Here is a 12,573-nt window from a genome sequence, read left to right as displayed (position 1 = left end):
CGAAGGGGTGCGGACTGTGCCCCTGTCAGAGGGTGGAGCCTCGGCATCATTATGTAGGTTCGTCTATGGGGGGCGGAGCTTGGTCTCCTCTCCCCCATTTACGTTTTTATGCAATAAGTTACTTAGAGAGCAGCGTGGGCTTGTGGACATTTATTTGTACTTTGGGTTATTACCCGATGTGACTTAGCTTTGCTGCTCAGTGGTTCAGCTAATGAGCCGGGTCTGGTCACAAAGCAGACCTTGGTTTTCCCATCACATGATTGGCCCCAGGCACGCCCAGGGGCTGGTCTGTCTCTGTGAAGCCGCCCTTGGTGTGGCTGCTGTGCACGGGCCCCACATCATGCGTGTTTGGTCTCCTCTCGCGTTCCCTCTGGCTCCTCGTCTTGTCCCGGCTCCTGCAGGAGGCTTTGTGAGGTGTGGGCGGTGACTGGAAGGATGCTCCGGCGAACTTGCTTCCCCGAGCGCTCAGAAACTCACCTGGGCTGGAGCTTGTGCGATGGCGCAGGGCGGCCACCAGGGGGCTCCCGAAGCCCGCTCTGTGGGGCGCTGCGGGGCTGGGTCTGGTTGATCCGGGCTGTGGCCGCACACCTGGTGTTGCAACACGGGCTCCCAGGTAACGCCCCGGAATGACCACCTGCGGTGACCTGCCGCAACTGAACTTGAGATAGGAAGGCTGCGTGGATTCTGGGATGAGGCATGAAGATGTGGGGAATGAAGACGGGCCTTTTATTAATTTATTTTTAAAAATAATTTATTGGCCTGATCTGTGGTGGCGCAGTGGATAAAGCGTCGACCTGGAAATGCTGAGGTCGCCGGTTCGAAACCCTGGGCTTGCCTGGTCAAGGCACATATGGGAGTTGATGCTTCCAACTCCTCCCCCCTGTCTCTCTCTCTCTCTCTCTCTCTCTCTGACTCCCTCTCTCTCCTCTCTAAAATGAATAAATAATAAAAAAATAAAAATAATAAAAAATAATTTATTGATTAATTTTACAGAGAGGAGAGAGAGAGAAAGGCGCGGGAGGAGCAGGAAGCATCAACTCATAGCTGCTTCTCGTCAGTGCCGTGTTCCGGCAAGTCCAGGGTTTTGTACTGGCGACCTCTGCATTCCCAAGTTGACTCTCTGTCCACTGCACCACCCACCACAGGTCAGGCGAGGACGGGCCTTGGAGAGCGTCCCCCCACACTGTAATGACAAATAAAGCACCTCACATGGCCTGGGAGTAGAAAGTCCACCCTCAGGCCTCAGTCCTCATGCTGGGCTGGGCCTGCAGCCATCAGGACAGCAGACACATCTGTGTGTCTGGCACCCGTGGGACCCTCCCTGTAATGTTGTCCTAAGGACCCGAGCTAGCACTTGCACCGGAAGGGTGAGGGGTGAGGACGGAATCCAGAACTGCCCACCATACGGCCCCATCCTGGGCCCCAGTGAACCCAGACACCACTCCCAGGTGGCACTGGCCATATCCTCTGCACCCTCGCCCTGCCCTCTGCCCTCTGCCCTCTGCCCTTTGCCTTTTATCATCACTTGCCCCTTCCACACTGCCTTCTGCTCCAATCCACCCCAATTGCTCCAGCCAGAGTCCTGAGAAGAGCCTCAGGTTGACCACACGCTGCGATGCTGCTGCTGGCCACACGGGGGCAGCAGAGCACCACGCGTGCAGGGCGCTGATACCCAGCTCAGAGCTGCTGCGCTGGGTTTGGTACCCAGGTGTGGGCCAGTGGAGACACCTGCAGAGAAACCAGTCCCAGGTCACCTGAACCTGGCCCCTAGACTCACCTTGTCTCTGTATCCACCAGGCTGAGCTCACCAAAATAGGACGGACATCAGGGTCTGAGCTGGCTGTGCCTGTGGTGAGTGTCCACCTTCAGGGCGGTGTTTGGGGGCTTTGGGGGGTGCTGGGCCCTCGGACACGGAGTCTGGTGCTTGGGAGACAGCCTGAGGGACCACGTTCCCGGCTCTGCAGAACTCAAATGTGCAGAGGAAAGCGTGAATTCTAGCAATAACTGCCCTGGAGAACCAGGAATTGCACACGTGGGAAGTTATCCCCACCTCTGAGAGGGTGGGGCCTCTGCGTCATCATGTGGGTCCATCTGCCGAACGCTTGGTCTCCTCTCCTCATTTATATTTTTACTCAGTGACTTCCTTAGAGCAGTGTGGACATGTGGACGTTTGTTTTGTACTTTGGGTTATTATCCGATGTGACTTAGCTTTGCTGCTCAGTGGTTCAGCTAATGAGCCGGGTCTGGTCCCAAGGCGGACCTTGGTTTTCCCATCACATGATTGGCCCCAGGCACGCCCAGGGGCTGGTCTGTCTCTGTGAAGCCGCCCTTGGTGTGGCTGCTGTGCACGGGCCCCACATCATGCGTGTTTGGTCTCCTCTCGCGTTCCCTCTGGCTCTCGTCTTGTCCCGGCTCCTGCAGGAGGCTTTGTGAGGTGTGGGCGGTGACTGGAAGGATGCTCCGGTGAGCTCGCTTCCCCGAGCGCTCAGAAACCCACCTGGGCTGGAGCTTGTGCGATGGCGCAGGGCGGCCACCAGGGGGCTCCCGAAGCCCGCTCTGTGCGGCGCTGCGGGGCTGGGTCTGGTTGATCCGGGCTGTGGCCGCCCACCTGGTGTTGCAACACGGGCTCCCAGGTAACGCCCCGGAATGACCACCTGCAGTGACCTGCTGCAACTGAACCTAGGATAGGACTGCTGAGTAGTACCCGGGATGTCACTCCGTGGGGCATGGGCACAATGTCCCCAGAAACTGAAATGATAAATACAGCACCCAACCTGACCCACCCTTAGGTGTCAACCTCAGGCTGAGATGGTCCAAAAGTTGTCAGGACAGTCGACACACCTTTGTACCTGGAACCTGGTGTGACTTGGGCCCCAGGCGGAACGCAGACAACACCCCCAGTTGGAGTTGGATAAGCCCCCGTCCCCTTTCTCAGCACCTGCCCTTTTCACACTGCCCTGTGCTCTCACCTTCCCCACCTGCCCCAGCCCGTCTGAGAAGAGCCTCCCGCTGACCAAGGCTGCAATGCTGCTGATGGCCACCTGGAGGCAGCAGAGCCCTCCATGTGCTGGGTGCCGTTGTCCTGCTCAGAGCTGGGGTGCTGGGCGTGGTGGCCAAGAGTGGGCCAGGAGGGAGGTACCTGCATGGAGACCAGCCCCACCCATGTCACCTGAACCCAGCCCAGGTCACCTGATCCTGGCCCCATGCTTGCTTTGACCCTGTCCCTGCCAGGCTGAGCTCACAGCAATGGGACGGATGTCTGGGACTGAACTGGCTGTGCCTGGGGTGACGTCCACCTTCAGGACACTGTCTGGAGAGGCTTTAGGGGATGCTGGGCCCCCTGGACGGGAGACTGGTGCTTGGGAGACAGCCAGAGGGACCACATTCCTGGTCACCTATTCTGTCCTGGGGCCCTCCAGGTGGGGGTCTCCATGGGGCACCTGGTGCCTGCCAGGGAGGGAACCTGGGAGGGCCACTCGGGCCTCTGTGAGGGATGGTTGGGTGGTAGCGGCCAGGCGTGGGTCGAGGGCGTTGACGACAGGGACTCACATTCCAGGTTTCAGGAACCCCCTGGGGGCTGCGTGTCACGCGCTCACCCCTCATGCATTTGAGGGAGTTGGTACTCACAGGGGCCCACAGTTTGGGGTGAACAGTTGGCCATCAGCTTTAGAACAAGAATGGTAAGTGCAGCTTCTAGAACCAGCAAGGCTGCCGATAGGACATTCATGGTGGCTCCTGCTCCATGAGAAGGAGGGGCCTCCCACCGTCCGCGGGTATTGGAGCTGAGGCCTGGGGAGGCACACGCACTCGGCAGGATTTCCTGGCTCCTTGGGCCTTGATGGGTCACCTGAAAGTGATAGCTGGTGGCCGGACTCCTGGGGTCTCCACCCCATGGTCTCTCCAGCCGGGAGTCCGATATCTCCCAGGACATCGGCCTCCAGAGTCTCCTGACGGCCTGGCCCACACGGCGTCCTTCACCGTCCTGGGCTGCGGGAAGCAGTCAGGCCAGTTCTGGTCTCTTCCAGGGCAAGATGCCACTTCCTGCCCGTGCCACCCAGAACCCTCTACAGACGGTTCCTTCCTGTAGTCTTCATGTGGTGGAAGGTCCACTCTGCAAGGATGGGTCCCGAGGAGGGACAGCGCCGGCGTGCCCACACTGAGATCACCCCTCTCTTATGGAAACGTGGCAGGAACGTGACAAATGTTCCCCATTGTCCCGCAGTCTCCACAGGTGGCACCATTTGAGCACATGGGATACCCCCTCCAGGTGTGTGTGTATTCGTCATTGCTCCTGGGATCCTTCGGTCGGCAGAACTGGGAAATACAAGTTTGTGAACACACACGCACACGCACACGCACACACGCACACACGCGTGTTTGAGTCTGGCTGAGGCCCCTCCCTGTCTCTGGACCCTGGATCTGACAGAGCATGTAATGGCGCAGGATGGCCACAAGGGGACTCTGCTCTGAAGATATTCTGCGATGTGCACGGCACAAAAGAATACGTGTATTATGCACACATGCCGTGAAGGGCACGATAGTAAAACAAACACGCATGCACCGGCAGCCCAGCTGGGGTTGAAATACAATGCTGGGGACTCTCAGTCCTGCCAAGACACAAACACAAGAAAGTGACAGCTCCCAGCCCCCCACATCAGCTCTGCAGAACCCGAGCGTGAATTCTGGGGATGACTGACCCGCAGAGCCGTGCATTCCACATTTGGGGGGCTACCCCCACCTCTGAGCAGGCGGAGCCTCTGCATCACCACGTGGGTCCTTCTGCAGGGGGCTTGGTCTCCCGTCCCATTTCTAGTTTTATTCAATGACTGGCTCCGAGCAGCGCGGACTTGTGGACGCTTGTTTTGTACTTTGGGTTATTATCTGACGTGACTCAGTTTTGTTGCTTGTAGTCCCAGCTCAGGTCATACGAGCTCATGAGTTGGGTCTGGTCACAAGGTGGTCCTGCGATTAGGGCCGGGGTTTCCCCGCCACGTGGGGGTCCCTGGGTGTGTCCCAGGTCTGGTCTGTCTCTGTGCACCCTCCCTGGACGTTCCTGCTGACACAGCCCTGTGCAATGCTGCTCAGGTGGCTGCACGTCTGGTGTCCTCTCTTCCCCTCTGGCTCTCCATTTCCTTCAGGATCACTCCCTTGTGCCTCACACACTGTTAGTTTGCATGAAATGTGACATTTTGTCCTGCTTCCTGTAGGTGTGTTTACAGGGTGTGGGTGGTGGGTGAATGGGGTTGACCTGGTGTCTGGAGGCCATGTCCCTGTGGCCTCTCTGCTGGAGTCTTGGGAGCATTGCAATGGCCCAGGATGATCACCAGGGGGCGCCAGAACCTGCTCTGTGGCCACTTGGCAGACCGGATGGATCCCTAGGGACTGTGACCCGCACAAGAGGACGTGCCAGTGTGACCTGAGTTCGCTGAGCTCCCCCAGCCCCCCAAGGCTGAGTCTGCCCCTGCCCTGTCTGTGTCTGGCCACCTGCCTTTCGGTCTGGATGGTTCTAAACTCTATATTCATCTACAAAATGCCAGGAACTGCACTTTATTTTTATTTTGTGTTAAGAGCGAAATTATGTGCCCAAATTCCTAGGGTGGATGTCCTTCCCCCCCTCCAGGACATCAGTTGTGGCTGTCTATGGAGATAGGGCAATTAAGGAGATTAAGAGGTGGTTAAGGTAAAATGCCATCATGAGTTGGGCCCAAATCTCAAACGAGGGGTGATTATCTAGGAAGAGACCAGGCCAGAGAGGAGCATGGTGGGACAACCACATGGAGACCCAGGGAGGAGACGGCTGTCTACACGCCAAGGAGCATGGTGGGACAACCACACGGAGACCCAGGGAGGAGACGGCTGTCTACACGCCAAGGAGCATGGTGGGACAACCACACGGGGACCCAGGGAGGAGACGGCTGTCTACACGCCAAGGAGCATGGTGGGACAACCACACGGAGACCCAGGGAGGAGACGGCTGTCTACACGCCAAGGAGAGACGCCTTGGAGGAAGCAGCCCTTGGGCGTCTGATCTGGGACTCCCAGCCTCCAGGACAGGGACAGCAGGCTTCTGTTCCAGCCGTGGGGGCGAGGGCACTGGGTCCTGCCATCTGCACTGACGGATGTGTCTTCCTGCTTGGGGTTTGGGTAGGGAGAGGGTTTGAACACCATGAGCTGGGTCTTCATCGCTGTCGGAAAGTTCCTGGTCACTGCCTCTCCCCAGACTTGTATTTCTTTTTTTGCAAGAAAAGTCCCCATGTCGGATTTTCTTGCTTTAGTGTCCGGGCCACCCGATGTCACTGTTATATTGGCTGTGTCCCTGGCTTTGTGCTGTGACCTGGCTTTGTCCACCTCAGGGACTGACCAGGGTGCTGCCTGTCTGTCTCATCCTTCTTGACCCCAGTGCCAAACGCTACGTTTTCCAGAAGTTCTTTTAAAATCAGCTGGCCCATTTAAAAATGTCTTATTTCCTCGTCGTCATTGAACACTTTAACACGAACGCTAACCTCACACATCGCACATTCCCGTCGCTGAAGAGTAATTACTGGTCTTCCTGAGTCTCACTTTGCGGAGCCTCCAGACCGGTTCTTGCTTCTGGCAGTTTCCTGTTTTGGCTTCCTTCGTTTTAGAGAGAGAGAGAGAGAGAGAGAGAGAGAGAGAGAGAGAGAGAGAGAGAGAGAGAGAGAGTAATCGCTCCTCAGATCCCCATCCTGGCACTTTCTGTGAGACCTGCCTAGAATGCAGGAACACGGCACCAGCTGCCCACGCGCCGCCCGGTGGGGAGGGGTCCGGGGACTCGGGAATGGCAGAACTGCGCTGGCGCAGGGTGGCCACCAGGGGGCTCCCGGGGCCTGCACTGTGGGCTGATACCAGGGGGCCGGGGCCTCGCGCCTGGTGTTGCCAATTAATTGTCTTCCTCCAGGACACCCAGCATGACCCCCTGCGGGACCCGTTGCAACTGAACCTGGGACGTGAATGCTGACTAGATCCCAGGATGTCACTCTCGGGGCCATGGGGACGGGTCTGGTAGAACATCTCCCTAAACCACAATGATGAATCCAGCACCCCACCTGACCAGGGAGCACAGTGCCTCCCCACTAGCCTCAGACCTCAGGCCAGGCTCAGCCTGGAGCAGCCAGGACAGCAGACACACCTGTGGGGCAACAGCTGACCACACATATCCCTGGCACCTCCAGGTGTGCCTGGCAACCCATGTGACCCTCCCTGTAAAGTTGTTCTAGGGACCCCAGAGGCCACCTCCGCTGAAAGGGCATGGGGCAAGGACAGGATCCAGAACTGCCCACCAGCTGGCCACAGACTGAACCCAATACCACCACCAGGTGGTGCTCTCCATGCCCCTTGCCCCTCCTCACTGCCCTCTCCTCACTGCCCTCTGCCCTCTCCTCACTGCCCTCTGTCCTCTCCTCACTGCCCTCTGTCCTCTCCTCACTGCCCTCTGCCCTCTCCTCACTGCCCTCTGTCCTCTCCTCACTGCCCTCTGCCCTCTCCTCACTGCCCTCTCCTCACTGCCCTCTGCCCTCTCCTCACTGCCCTCTCCTCACTGCCCTCTCCTCACTGCCCTCTCCTCACTGCCCTCTGCCCTCTCCTCACTGCCCTCTCCTCACTGCCCTCTCCTCACTGCTCTCTGCCCTCTCCTCACTGCCCTCTCCTCACTTCCCTCTCCTCACTGCCCTCTCCTCACTGCCCTCTGTCCTCTCCTCACTGCCCTCTCCTCACTGCCCTCTCCTCACTGCCCTCTGTCCTCTCCTCACTGCCCTCTGTCCTCTCCTCACTGCCCTCTGCCCTCTCCTCACTGCCCTCTGTCCTCTCCTCATTGCCCTCTGCCCTCTCCTCACTGCCCTCTGCCCTCTCCTCACTGCCCTCTGTCCTCTACTCACTGCCCTCTCCTCACTGCCCTCTCCTCACTGCCCTCTGCCCTCTCCTCACTGCCCTCTCCTCACTGCCCTCTGCCCTCTCCTCACTGCCCTCTGCCCTCTCCTCACTGCCCTCTCCTCACTGCCCTCTCCTCACTGCCCTCTGCCCTCTCCTCACTGCCCTCTCCTCACTGCCCTCTCCTCACTGCTCTCTGCCCTCTCCTCACTGCCCTCTGCCCTCTCCTCACTGCCCTCTGTCCTCTCCTCACTGCCCTCTCCTCACTGCCCTCTGTCCTCTCCTCACTGCCCTCTCCTCACTGCCCTCTCCTCACTGCCCTCTGCCCTCTCCTCACTGCCCTCTGTCCTCTCCTCACTGCTCTCTGCCCTCTCCTCACTGCCCTCTGCCCTCTCCTCACTGCCCTCTGTCCTCTCCTCACTGCCCTCTCCTCACTGCCCTCTGTCCTCTCCTCATTGCCCTCTTCCATCTCCTCACTGCCCTCTGCCCTCTCCTCACTGCCCTCTGTCCTCTCCTCACTGCCCTCTGCCCTCTCCTCACTGCCCTCTCCTCACTGCCCTCTGCCCTCTCCTCACTGCCCTCTCCTCACTGCCCTCTCCTCACTGCCCTCTGCCCTCTCCTCACTGCCCTCTCCTCACTGCCCTCTCCTCACTGCCCTCTCCTCACTGCTCTCTGCCCTCTCCTCACTGCCCTCTCGTCACTGCCCTCTGTCCTCTCCTCACTGCCCTCTGCCCTCTCCTCACTGCCCTCTGTCTTCTCCTCATTGCCCTCTGCCCTCTCCTCACTGCCCTCTGCCCTCTCCTCACTGCCCTCTGTCCTCTCCTCACTGCCCTCTGCCCTCTCCTCACTGCCCTCTCCTCACTGCCCTCTGCCCTCTCCTCACTGCCCTCTCCTCACTGCCCTCTGTCCTCTCCTCACTGCCCTCTCCTCACTGCCCTCTCCTCACTGCCCTCTGCCCTCTCCTCACTGCCCTCTGCCCTCTCCTCACTGCCCTCTCCTCACTGCCCTCTCCTCACTGCCCTCTCCTCACTGCCCTCTGCCCTCTCCTCACTGTCCTCTCCCCACTGCCCTCTGCCCTCTCCTCACTGCCCTCTCCTCACTGCCCTCTGTCCTCTCCTCACTGCCCTGTGCCCTCTCCTCACTGCCCTCTGCCCTCTCCTCACTGCCCTCTCCTCACTGCCCTCTCCTCACTGCCCTCTGTCCTCTCCTCACTGCCCTCTGCCCTCTCCTCACTGCCCCCTCCTCCCTTCCCTCTGTCCTCTCCTCACTGCCCTGTGCCCTCTCCTCACTGCCCTCTGTCCTCTCCTCACTGCCCTCTGTCCTCTCCTCACTGCCCTCTCCTCACTGCCCTCTGTCCTCTCCTCACTGCCCTCTCCTCACTGCCCTCTCCTCACTGCCCTCTGTCCTCTCCTCACTGCCCTCTGCCCTCTCCTCACTGCCCCCTCCTCCCTGCCCTCTGTCCTCTCCTCACTGCCCTGTGCCCTCTCCTCACTGCCCTCTGTCCTCTGCTCACTGCCCTCTGTCCTCTCCTCACTGCCCTCTCCTCACTGCCCTCTGTCCTCTCCTCACTGCCCTCTCCTCACTGCCCTCTCCTCACTGCCCTCTCCTCATTGCCCTCTGTCCTCTCCTCACTGCCCTCTGCCCTCTCCTCACTGCCCTCTGTCCTCTCCTCACTGCCCTCTCCTCACTGCCCTCTCCTCACTGCCCTCTCCTCATTGCCCTCTGTCCTCTCCTCACTGCCCTCTCCTCACTGCCCTCTGTCCTCTCCTCACTGCCCTCTCCTCACTGCCCTCTGCTCACTGCCCTCTGTCCTCTCCTCACTGCCCTCTCCTCACTGCCCTCTGCCCTCTCCTCACTGCCCTCTCCTCATTGCCCTCTGCTCACTGCCCTCTGTCCTCTCCTCACTGCCCTCTCCTCACTGCCCTCTGCCCTCTCCTCACTGCCCTCTCCTCATTGCCCTCTGCTCACTGCCCTCTGTCCTCTCCTCACTGCCCTCTCCTCACTGCCCTCTGTCCTCTCCTCACTGCCCTCTCCTCACTGCCCTCTGCTCACTGCCCTCTGTCCTCTCCTCACTGCCCTCTGCTCACTGCCCTCTGTCCTCTCCTCACTGCCCTCTCCTCATTGCCCTCTGCCCTCTCCTCACTGCCCTCTCCTCATTGCCCTCTGTCCTCTCCTCACTGCCCTCTCCTCACTGCCCTCTCCTCATTGCCCTCTGTCCTCTCCTCACTGCCCTCTCCTCATTGCCCTCTGCCCTCTCCTCACTGCCCTCTCCTCATTGCCCTCTGTCCTCTCCTCACTGCCCTCTCCTCACTGCCCTCTGTCCTCTCCTCACTGCCCTCTCCTCACTGCCCTCTGCTCACTGCCCTCTGTCCTCTCCTCACTGCCCTCTCCTCACTGCCCTCTGCTCACTGCCCTCTGTCCTCTCCTCACTGCCCTCTCCTCACTGCCCTCTGTCCTCTCCTCACTGCCCTCTCCTCACTGCCCTCTGCTCACTGCCCTCTGTCCTCTCCTCACTGCCCTCTCCTCATTGCCCTCTGCCCTCTCCTCACTGCCCTCTCCTCACTGCCCTCTGTCCTCTCCTCACTGCCCTCTCCTCATTGCCCTCTGCCCTCTCCTCACTGCCCTTTGCCCTCTCCTCACTGCCCTCTCCTCACTGCCCTCTGTCCTCTCCTCACTGCCCTCTCCTCACTGCCCTCTCCTCACTGCTCTCTGCCCTCTCCTCACTGTCCTCTCCTCACTGCCCTCTCCTCACTGCCCTCTGCTCACTGCCCTTTGCCCTCTCCTCACTGCCCTCTCCTCACTGCCCTCTGTCCTCTCCTCACTGCCCTCTCCTCATTGCCCTCTGTCCTCTCCTCACTGCCCTCTGCCCTCTCCTCACTGCCCTCTCCTCATTGCCCTCTGTCCTCTCCTCACTGCCCTGTGCCCTCTCCTCACTGCCCTCTCCTCACTGCCCTCTCCTCACTGCCCTCTCCTCACTGCTCTCTGCCCTCTCCTCACTGTCCTCTCCTCACTGCCCTCTCCTCACTGCCCTCTGCTCACTGCCCTGTGCCCTCTCCTCACTGCCCTCTCCTCACTGCCCTCTGTCCTCTCCTCACTGCCCTCTCCTCATTGCCCTCTGTCCTCTCCTCACTGCCCTCTGCCCTCTCCTCACTGCCCTCTCCTCATTGCCCTCTGTCCTCTCCTCACTGCCCTGTGCCCTCTCCTCACTGCCCTCTCCTCATTGCCCTCTGTCCTCTCCTCACTGCCCTCTGCCCTCTCCTCACTGCCCTCTGCCCTCTCCTCACTGCCCTCTCCTCACTGCCCTCTCCTCACTGCCCTCTGCCCTCTCCTCACTGCCCTCTCCTCACTGCCCTCTCCTCACTGCTCTCTGCCCTCTCCTCACTGCCCTCTCCTCACTGCCCTCTGCCCTCTCCTCACAGCCCTCTCCTCACTGCCCTCTCCTCACTGCCCTCTCCTCACTGCCCTCTGCCCTCTCCTCACTGCCCTCTCCTCACTGCCCTCTGCCCTCTCCTCACTGCCCTCTCCTCACTGCCCTCTCCTCACTGCCCTCTGCCCTCTCCTCACTGCCCTCTGCCCTCTCCTCACAGCCCTCTCCTCACTGCCCTCTCCTCACTGCCCTCTGCCCTCTCCTCACTGCCCTCTCCTCACTGCCCTCTCCTCACTGCCCTCTGCCCTCTCCTCACTGCCCTCTCCCCACTGCCCTCTGCCCTCTCCTCACTGCCCTGTGCCCTCTCCTCACTGCCCTCTCCTCACTGCCCTCTTCCCTCTCCTCACTGCCCTCTGCCCTCTCCTCACTGCCCTCTCCTCACTGTCCTCTCCCCACTGCCCTCTGCCCTCTCCTCACTGCCCTCTGCCCTCTCCTCACTGCCCTTTGCCCTCTCCTCACTGCCCTCTGCCCTCTCCTCACTGCCCTCTGTCCTCTCCTCACTGCCCTCTGTCCTCTCCTCACTGCCCTCTGTCCTCTCCTCACTGCCCTCTCCTCACTGCCCTCTGTCCTCTCCTCACTGTCCTCTCCTCACTGCCCTCTCCTCACTGCCCTCTCCTCACTGCCCTTTGCCCTCTCCTCACTGCCCTCTCCTCACTGCCCTCTCCTCACTGCCCTCTCCTCACTGCCCTCTCCTCACTGCCCTTTGCCCTCTCCTCACTGCCCTCTCCTCACTGCCCTCTCCTCACTGCCCTCTCCTCATTGCCCTCTGTCCTCTCCTCACTGCCCTCTGCCCTCTCCTCACTGCCCTCTCCTCACTGCCCTCTCCTCACTGCCCTCTCCTCATTGCCCTCTGTCCTCTCCTCACTGCCCTCTGCCCTCTCCTCACTGCCCTTTGCCCTCTCCTCACTGCCCTTTGCCCTCTCCTCACTGCCCTTTGCCCTCTCCTCACTGCCCTCTGCCCTCTCCTCACTGCCCTCTGCCCTCTCCTCACTGCCCTTTGCCCTCTCCTCACTGCCCTCTCCTCACTGCCCTCTCCTCACTGCCCTTTGCCCTCTCCTCACTGCCCTCTGCCCTCTCCTCACTGCCCTTTGCCCTCTCCTCACTGCCCTCTGCCCTCTCCTCACTGCCCTCTGTCCTCTCCTCACTGCCCTTTGCCCTCTCCTCACTGCCCTCTCCTCACTGCCCTCTCCTCACTGCCCTTTGCCCTCTCCTCACTGCCCTCTGCCCTCTCCTCACTGCCCTTTGCCCTCTCCTCACTG

The sequence above is a fragment of the Saccopteryx leptura genome, chromosome 6 (genome assembly GCF_036850995.1).
Source record: "Saccopteryx leptura isolate mSacLep1 chromosome 6, mSacLep1_pri_phased_curated, whole genome shotgun sequence".
NCBI lineage: Eukaryota > Metazoa > Chordata > Mammalia > Chiroptera > Emballonuridae > Saccopteryx > Saccopteryx leptura.
The sequence above is the reverse complement of the archived record's forward strand: the minus strand, read 5'-3'. Positions refer to the sequence as shown.